At 40.9% G+C, this 9,685-nt stretch overlaps 1 pseudogene; it reads left to right on the top strand.

The window, feature by feature from the left end:
- Window positions 1-3,611: 3,611 nt before the first annotated feature.
- The window catches only part of LOC130875688 (60S ribosomal protein L21-like), a 133,125-nt pseudogene continuing 127,051 nt past the window's right edge, over window positions 3,612-9,685 (top strand).

Below are 9,685 nucleotides of genomic sequence, written 5' to 3'. Positions count from 1 at the left end.
TGATGTATTCTAATGTAGACTTACTATTAAGAGCCTGCTTCAGGCCTTTAGTCTCAGCCAGAAATTGCCACAACTGGGTTTTCCTGGTCTCCAACCAATACCACGAATTTAGAGCTTATTTACTTTGATAATTTATTTAATTACATGAATGAATTTTTATCACGAATAAATCTCATTATGTTTGTATACGCATGCATGTGCCCACATGTGTGTGTCCTGTCTGTCCCATTTCTCTGGAGAAACTGAACTAACAAAAAGTTTGTATCAACAGACAGACACAGACTTACTCTTCAAACTGGTTTCTCAGCACTTTAACTGAATTTTGGTCTCATATAAACAAGGACTCTCCATTCTTACTCTAAACTATTTTTCTGATTGACTCCTTAGCCTCCTGACTCTGGCAAGTGCCCTAAACAAGAATTTGGCACCAGGTATTGGGCTGTCTTCGGTGAATCTGCTTCTGTTACTGGATCTACCCTTGAACTTCTGGTTACTCTGGCAACCTGGCTTCCAACTTGAGTCTTCCTATTCCTGCACAGCACTCTGCAGTCTCTTGCCTGGAATCAATTATCTACAAATGTTCTGAAGGGAAATCTTGTGTGCAGTGTCTGAGATCTCTCGGAGTTCGCCTTCTATCTGGAGCCTCGGTTTATCAAGCCCTGGTTTCTGCATTCATTGCTTTCTGAAATATTTAAATTGGTTTCTTTCCCAGTCTCCAGTTATTCTCAGCAGCAGTGTTTGACACCAGGCCCTTCATGACAGACAGTAAATGAACTTGCCAGGTCCCCTCTTGACCTTTTCTCTCTAGGCACACTGCGCCCTTTTCATCTTGGTATTCCCTTTATCAGAGCATCTCCCCTAGCCTTGCTTGTGTTGAAGTCCCACGCCTTCTTATTATTTTGGTTTAGTTATTTGAGTTTAGGAACTAAATAAACCAGTGGTAGTTTCCTGGGTAGAGTGCTTATGAAATACAGATGTCACATCGTATCAGGGGGAAGGTGGCTTTCAGAGTCTCTAACACGACTGTATTTTACTAACAGAGATTTTATTAAGTATAGATTTATATGCTGGAAATTCATTTTCACATAATTTAGATGAATTTTTACTTCTTTTTCCTCATGATTACATGTCCGAATTTTTCTTTGAAAAGGGTAGCTGTGCTAATTTTTTTGTTTGTTTGTTTGTTTGGTTTTGTGTAGTTTTTTTTTTTTATCACAGATTCAAGCATTTCACCCCTTGTACTGGCTCCATCGTTTTCAGACCTATAGCAAGGCAGAGTAGCATGCTCCTCACTTAGCAGCAGGGGAGGGGAAACAAATGAGGAAGGGACTTATATATGAACACACCTCATCTTCTCCCCCCTCCCCCCGCCCCATTGCCTACTTCTTCCAACCAGGCCCCATCTCAGCAAGTTTCTACCATATCCCTAGAATACCATCAAATTAGGAATCCAGTTGTGGATTTACCTATATATATGGGCAGACTTATAATACAATCTTTTCTTCATTTCTGAGCATTGCACCTGGAAAAAGCATTTAATAGATGATTACATTTTTGGTGTAGGTACTTCATCTCCAGACCTTGACAATAGTTAGCACCCTAACTCTTGACTTTTTTGCCCCCTTTTATTCTTTCTGAATGCTTTTTTGATTTTAATTTTTCTTTCTGGTCTATTAAGTCATAGACATAGACGTTGTGTGATATCATCTGGAATGACATTCTAGATACTAAATACATTGACTACTCTATATAAACTTTAAAGATGGAGGCAGGGGTTTGCTTGTGGGTGTTATGGGCATTTCTTCTCCAGCATTTCATCTCAGGATATTGAGTCTTCAGACTCGTTCACTTGTTTGCTCACCTCCAACCTTATTTCCTCTCTTAGCGTTCTCTTAGAAGTTTATTTTACTTTTTCTGTTTCATTAATTTCCTTAATCCAACAAATATCTAACAGCTTCCATCAGGTCTTCCTTCAGGATGGTGCTATGCAGTAGGTTGTCATCATATAGTTGATCAGTATTTTCCCTTGGGTTTTCAAGGAAGTAAATTATATATATGTTTTCATCTCATATCTATATTGTCTTTGTTTTCTTTAAGCTGTTTATTTGGTTGTCTACATCTGTTTTATTCATGCTGAAGGCCTTCTTCAAACACCCGTGACTTACCTCAAACTATGCCGTTCATTTTAAGAGCCAATTCTGAAACGTTGACAGGAAACCGATGAGCTTCCCTCCAGATGAAAGTGTGACCACCTGAGACTCCCTTCAAGGACTACACACATCTCTAGGTCTCTTTCTTTGGAATATTCACTAGTTCTAAACAAGAATCTTTTAAGTCAGTGATAAAAGGGGAATTTTTCATAATTCTTAGTATTGCTTCGCTGAATCCTATCCCCAGGCACCATCCAAAGACAGAAGGAGAGAAACAACACACCAAATTGACCTCTGGCCTCCATACAGGTGTCTGCCCCCACCATGCACACATGGAGTTAAAGGAAGGTAGAGGGGTTTCTCTCACACTCCCTATCCTTGCCACATACCCTCCTCCATATCATCACCCCTCAGCCGACAAGTGCATTGTTGAGATGAACAGACCTGTATTAGTGCACCTTGATCAACCCAAACCCGTGGTTTGATGGGGCTAGCCCCTGTTTTCACACATTTTTAAAGTTTGGTAAGTTCTCCAATAACACATATCCTCTGTGGCACTGTGCAGAACCCTTTAGCTTTCCTAGAAACCCCGTACTTGTCATAGAACTGTCTTGGTAAATTTTGAGTGCATCTTTATATTGCAGTTCTGTAACATTTGAGCCACACGGCAAGAAAGTCAAATATTTTAAAAGAGAGTGAACGGGGTTACCTGAGAACAGCTTACTCATGGGACCTGTGTCCAGAGAGCCAAAGACACCGTTCGAAAAGCAATGGGAGTGGGTGTTTGCCAACAAATATGAAAGAGACGAGAGATGTGGGCTGCAGTGTTTGCTCCGGAGTTGGGCATCAGTAGCTTCAGTTCCTTCTGGGACACCGATGTCCACATGTTCCAGGCTAGACCCTTTCGCCAACTCTGGGGAGCTCAACCCACAATCCTTATAGAGGGATAGCAACTAAACCGTTCCTTTTTGCCAGCTGGTTGCGAGCATTATTTTGTTGTTACATATCGTAGGCTGTGAGTGCAGAGCTCGGAACGCTGGCCTGCAAAAGGTTATTTTATTTCTGAGCTTTAATTTACATTCTCTTTTCACTGAAATTCTTTTTCAAAAGAAAGTGTTTAGATGGAGTTTTTGTTGTTGCTTTTTTTTGGGGGGGGGGGCTTTATTTTTTAGCAGAGCTTGTTGCGTAACACAATTGGTTCGCATGCTCTGTGGGAAAGCAGGTCACCTTCACTCATAAAGGGTGAGGGCACCGATATGCCTTCCAATCACTCAGGCCTATTGTTCTAAGCGGTCCTTTCAGTGTTTTTGGCAGGCTCGGGCTTCTGTGCTACCATGGCCTTATTTTATTATTGTTTGGAGGGGAGGGCAGTGTGATTATCCATTCTTCCTTCAGGCAGAGCCAGCCATCTGGAATGTTTATGAAACTGCCGGCTGATCAAGAGGCGAGAGCTCTGGCGAGATGCAGGCACAGGGACATCGGCTGTTCTACATCATCATCGTGACTTTATTCCTGATGCTGCGATGTGCGGAGAGGCCCACCAATGGATGTAGAGCATTTCTCAGTGGAGGTGCTATGGGACAAATTGGGGGTGTGGGCGATATTTTTGGCCTCTGGGTAATTGACTGAAGGATCGCAGGAAAATGTTTCATGTAAAGCAAGAAGGCTTCAAAACTTTCAAATGTTTAATTTGGGGTGGTAGAAGGGCAGGTGATCAGCAAGAGGCTTGAGGAGCAGCCTTTGAAGCCCGAATCTTTGCGATGAGGTCATGCCCCTCTAAGCCTGTCTGTCGCTCTGTGTAAAAAGATCGGGAGAGCTTGTCCAGAAATAAAATGCTGCTATTCTAATTTTAAAATTTAGGCATTTCCCAGCCCACACTAAGCAGTACTTATATTTCTTCCCTTTTATTAGTGTCACTGCAAAGAAAGAGGAACATTCTTCCTCTGCTATAAATTTTGGTCTGTAATTGTTGAACATATTTTTTTGCAGAAAGGCAAACTCTGTCTCTCCAGCTTCCCTGTTTGTGAAATGAGTGTTTTGTAGAGCTGCGGAGAGTATTTTATAATGAAGGTTTGGGCTTCTTTTCAATTTAATTCGGATTTTACACCGAGTCGACTTTTCAGTCAATTATAGAACTATGATTAGTTACCAGTCACTTAAATAAGCCCCCTTTAAAAATAAACCTATAAACATGATACAGGGACCAGCCATTGATGGGAACATAACTTATGGATGGATACCAGCATCATAATAAGAGGAAAGGAAAGATGGGTGAGCAAATGAAACACATGCTTGGCTCAATGACAAACTATGTTAGCTCCCCAACCTACTGAGAAAACCTACTCCAGCTCTGGCTCTGTTGATGATACAATTCCTATAAATGTGTCGGTAAATCCTCTGTGGTAGACATGAGGATGTTAGCTTTGTACAGATGAACCTCCTAGGTTATAGAAGATGGCTTTTCTGATTCCACAATTTGTATGTATTAATCTAGATATAAGCAATACATGTGTGTGTGTCAGTCATATTCACACATGTGGTTTTTTATATATAGCATATATGCTCCCATACACATATATGTGCAGATAAACATACATACACATATATGTACACACACATAGGCACATGCAAACATATATCCATGACAACTTAGGGAAATCTTGGCTACTTCACCAAAAGTGAGAGCCATGTTGCTGTCACAGAAGGAAACCAGTCTTATCAGGCATAAGTTCCCCTGCATCAGGTGATGCTTATTATGCATTATGGCCCCAAATTCCCAAGTGATGTGACTGACTACAATGGTCATTTACTATTGTACATGTGACCCTGGGCCCCATCGTGCATCCAAGTTCAGCTACAGGCCAGTTGGGGGTTTTGAAATCTTAGCCGGTTCTTTCACGTCTCAGGTCCTGACTAGGAAGAATTGGCTGACTTACTCTTCTTATCTTACTGAATGACCTTTCTTCCTATATCTAGATGAGAAAAGAGAAATAAAGACTTCCTGAGGGCCAGGCTCTAAACTGGCTTCTTGTTAGTCCCATCCTACCCCACCGGCTGGATCAAGTCCCAGACGTAGTGTAGATTCAAGAAGCAGGAAAATGAGCTCCCTCCGAGGCAAACACAAAGTCTGTGAAGGTGGGAAGGTCAGAATCAGCAGACGCTGCTCTGGTGCTTCACTATGGGGAATCAGGACAAGAAGACTCATTCCCCATTAGCACCCCAACAGTCTCAACTCTATCGCTTCACCAATCAATCACTGGTGCTCATCCTCAAGACTCCAAAGAGCACCCACAAATCACAAATATTGATGAGCTCAAGGCAAGAGTCAGTGCAGGTAACTCACTGTAATCGTGGTCCTGCCTAGCTAGCTAGAAGCTAAAGATGCCACTGAAAATGGTTTTGTATGCTACAGTCAGAGAGTCCAGGAAATGTCACAGATTTATATCTCTTCACAATGCTTTCCTAAGCTAATTAAGCTCCTCCTGGATTCTCTAAGGAATAATATTTTAGTTTCATTTATAATTTTGCTCTGCCCCACTGAACTAAATATCAGTGGGTCTGGCGGTGACTCTGAGGAGCTAAGCCTCATACGCTAAAATTCCATTTTTTTTTTCTGTACAAAATGAAAGACATTGCCTTTAGCAGTCCTCTTCTGCATGACTTCCAGGCCTTTCTAACCGTGACCTATTCTTCCTCCCCTGTGTCATGTGTACAATGACATTGACGAAAATAAACAGCTTAAAGTGGAGTGTGAACTATTGAAACTTGGCTTAATCTGTGGCTATACATTTGAATTGATAACAGTGCACCAAATGTTCAATTAGCACATCAGCCTGGATATCTGCTTCATTCTCAGAAGTGAAGCTTGGAAAACTTTTTGTTTACTTTGACTAAGATAAAGTGTTTCACTTCAGGGTAGGTTCGCCAGAGATGTATTTATCTCACTAAATCCCTCGCTTTTACTAATCTTTCTTTTTATGCATGATATACATGTTGATTTTTTTGTTGAGGGCCCTAACATTCATGTGTAAGGCCAAATGGGTGAGAGTTCTGTAATCTATAGTAGAGCTAAGAAGAATGGTGACAAGACCAGCATCTACCCTAACTTCTGTGAGTAGAAAGGAGTCCTGGGAATAAGGTTATTTTAGATCGAGTGGTAGAGATTGATAAACAGGAAAAGGTAGAGGTGAAATAAAAGGGGAAAAGGAAAGGAAGGAAGGAAAGACAAGAGAGAAAGAAGAATGAAAGAAAAGAGAAAGGAAGGAAGAAAAAAAAAGAAATAAAAGAGTAAATGTATCGTGACCAGTTATACAGGGAAGTTGAGTCTACTTGGAGATCGGATTACAGAAAGAAATATCGTGACCTTAAATATGCTCCATCAGAAGCACAGGTATAGTCCTGGCCCAACAGTGGAAGCCAATACAAAGATCAACAATGCTCTGGGGACAATATGGTGCAAGTATTCCAGGATCACTCTGTTCCTAGATGACCTAGTAACTTCAGATCACAGAGAGGTCACAGTTTCCCAGTGGAAAACACTCCCAAACTACAAGTTGCATGAGCTGAGACTTTAGTCTACTGTAGCATCCTGCTCTTCTTTCTCAAACTGAAGCAACTCTCCAAGGACGAGGTGGTTTGCCAAGAATACATGGTAAAGCTTGTCCTGCTCGTTACCACAGTCCTCTGAGGCACGCGTGGCTGAATGTCATAGACTGGATCCATACCACAGCTCTGGCTTTCTGCTCATTTGTCTCATTTCTGAGGCAGCAGTGTGATTTCCATCTTGGCCAGTACCTCTGCTGCTACACGAGTGGAGAGGGCAAGGCTTCTACTTGCAATACCAGCTCTTGGGGGCCCTTTCTGGTCTACATCTGCGTACTCTAAGCTGAGCTAATTATGCCAGGGATAGAAAATTGGGGCAGGTCAGTGGGCAGATGAAATTGATTTGGGGTTGTAAGTATTTAAAGAACAGAAACTATTTTTGTCCAGTATTTCTGAAGGAATTACATTGAATATAGGGGCAAGGCAATTTGAGTATCGGTGTTAATAACATCGCACCAGTTCACAGCTTGCAGATTCCAAACCCTAACTCTTATGTTTTTTGAATTTCAATAAATTTGGTAGATTCTATTATTACTTATATGTCCCTGCTGTAGAATGAAGGTTTGAAGAGGCCAGGCAGCGTGCCTCAGACACCTAGCTAAGAGTTGCGGCCATCTTTCTGTGACCGTTAACCATGATCCTCTCTCTCTCTCTCTCTCTCTCTCTCTCTCTCTCTCTCTCTCTCTCTCTCTCTCTCTCTGTGTGTGTGTGTGTGTGTGTGTGTGGTAAGAGTGTGTTTTACCCTGGCATTGTGTAACGGTGAGTATCTTGAGTACTGACATTAGAGACATGTTCCACCCACAGATCAGCAAAACTCCACAGTCCCGAGGAGCCATAGTCTTTTCCTTCTACTCTGAAGCATTCCTGGTGTGTTCTCTGTCACGTGTCTGGTAATTATCCTAGTTTTCTTTCACTTCTATGTGCAGCAGTGTGGGGGCATTTTTAACCAACAGACAAAATGTGTCATTAGCTAAATGAGATCAGTTTCTGTAGCTTTTCTTCCTGGTTGTGATAAGGGATTATTGGTCTCCATAATCTGTATTTCTCTCATTGTAAACTTCCCTTTAATTTTCTTTTCGTAGTGAAACCAACCACTTATTTGCTAATATAACTGTAACTTTCAATTCTATATGATCTATCCTGAACCACCATTGGAGCATCTCTGTATGATTGCATCCTGACAGACAGGTATTCCCTCAGTCTAACTTAAATGCTAAATTTCATGAAACACATTTTTGTCCCAAGGAGTTGATCTCATACAGTAATACAAGCAGCACTGGGCTTGACTGAACAACCAAGTGATGTGCTATCAAACAAAATACTCCTACTGTTTCAAGATGGAAATGGTTTAAATGCTAAAGGAGTAACCCAAGGCCTCACGTCAGTTGAGTGAACTTGCATAATAGAGGAATATCGAGAAAAGTCAAAGTAGAGGATTTTGTAACATGCATAGCAGTCATTCTGGAAGATTCAAAGAAGGTGGAAATTGTACCCCCTGAACAGCAGTGCTAGGTACTAAAGTTGAGGGTCCCAAGCCAGGGAAATGGAAATGAATAAGGGGTAAGAAGATGATGTCCAATAAAGTTAACTTTTATGTCTACATGATGGTCAATACCACAGTTTGAATCTGAAATATCCCCCAAAGCCATCTGTTATTTGCCAGCTTGTGGCACTGTTAGAAGTGCGACCTACTAGGAAGAAATCAGGTCCTGGGAAGTACGCCCTCAAGGGGGGCCTGAGGAGTATTGCAAGCAAGGCTTATTGGTACATACCTGGAATTCTGTCATTCAGAAACCTGAAGTAGAGGATCACCATGATTTCAAAGTTAGCCTGACCTCCAAAGAGACCCTACTACAAAATAATGTATTTATCCTTATGACCCTCAGAGATCTAGCCTCATCTCCTATCTCCTTTCTTTGCTTCTCCACTACATCGAGGACAACTGCCTATACCAGACATACAGACATCAGCAACAGATCCAACTGAACTGAACTTCGGCAGAAACCTCCAAACATGTGAGCCAAAATAAGCACTTCCTCTTTCTAAGTTGATTGTCTCTGGCATTTTGTTGCAGCGGTGGAAATCTGACTAATATATCCCATTTCTTTGAGGTCTATGGGGCAAAAGATTGTTTTCTATCTTCCAACATGGGAAAAACTGTTTGGACCCTCACAATGAGTTGTCCAACATCCACACAGTGAAGAAGAATTAATCAAGTTAGAAATTTTAAGGTAGGAGCTAATCTTTATGAATTCAGTTCTTATTTATTAATTTGAGACAAGTAGTATTTTGTTATTTAAAGGTCTAGAACTTTACTATTGACTGAATGTTTGATTAACGAAGACTTATAACTTTGTATGTCTGATCTACAAAACAGCAAAAAGGTTCTTTTGTAAAGAAAATGTTCATTATACAATATATACATGCATGAGATGAATTTTAAATAATGAAAATGATTTGAAAGGAAAGCTGATCTCAGACTTTCCTAACATTTCCACAGTTCTCTAGTCTCCTCCATTTTAACCTCTCTTTAACAATCTAGAAGGTTCTATGTTGTATGGATAGATATGTGCACTGAAAAATAAGAGAGAATGGATTTTGTCATGACCTATTTTCATTCCTTAAAGACAGTATTTTCCCTGCTCACCACTGTAGGTGAGAGAGAGTTGGAGGATGATCTTATGTTCTAATTCAAAGCAAACTGTCAGAAAGTATTGACCTTAGTTTGGTTGTAGTAATAGGGCACCCACTTTCCCTGTAGTTTACCCCAAGCACATATTCCTTCTATCTATAGTGTTTACAATAGACAGAAGTTTGTATGCAAAGGTGGTCTTAAATATTGATACTGTCCAGTAGTTCCTAGCCTCTTTAGTAATAATCAAGTTTCCTCTTGCTTGAGAGCTTGTTTGTCAAGACATGGAAACTCACTCCTA

Source organism: Chionomys nivalis, chromosome 6, assembly GCF_950005125.1.
Source record: "Chionomys nivalis chromosome 6, mChiNiv1.1, whole genome shotgun sequence".
NCBI classification, from domain to species: Eukaryota; Metazoa; Chordata; class Mammalia; order Rodentia; family Cricetidae; genus Chionomys; species Chionomys nivalis.
This window is presented reverse-complemented; position numbering and strand designations above follow the sequence as displayed.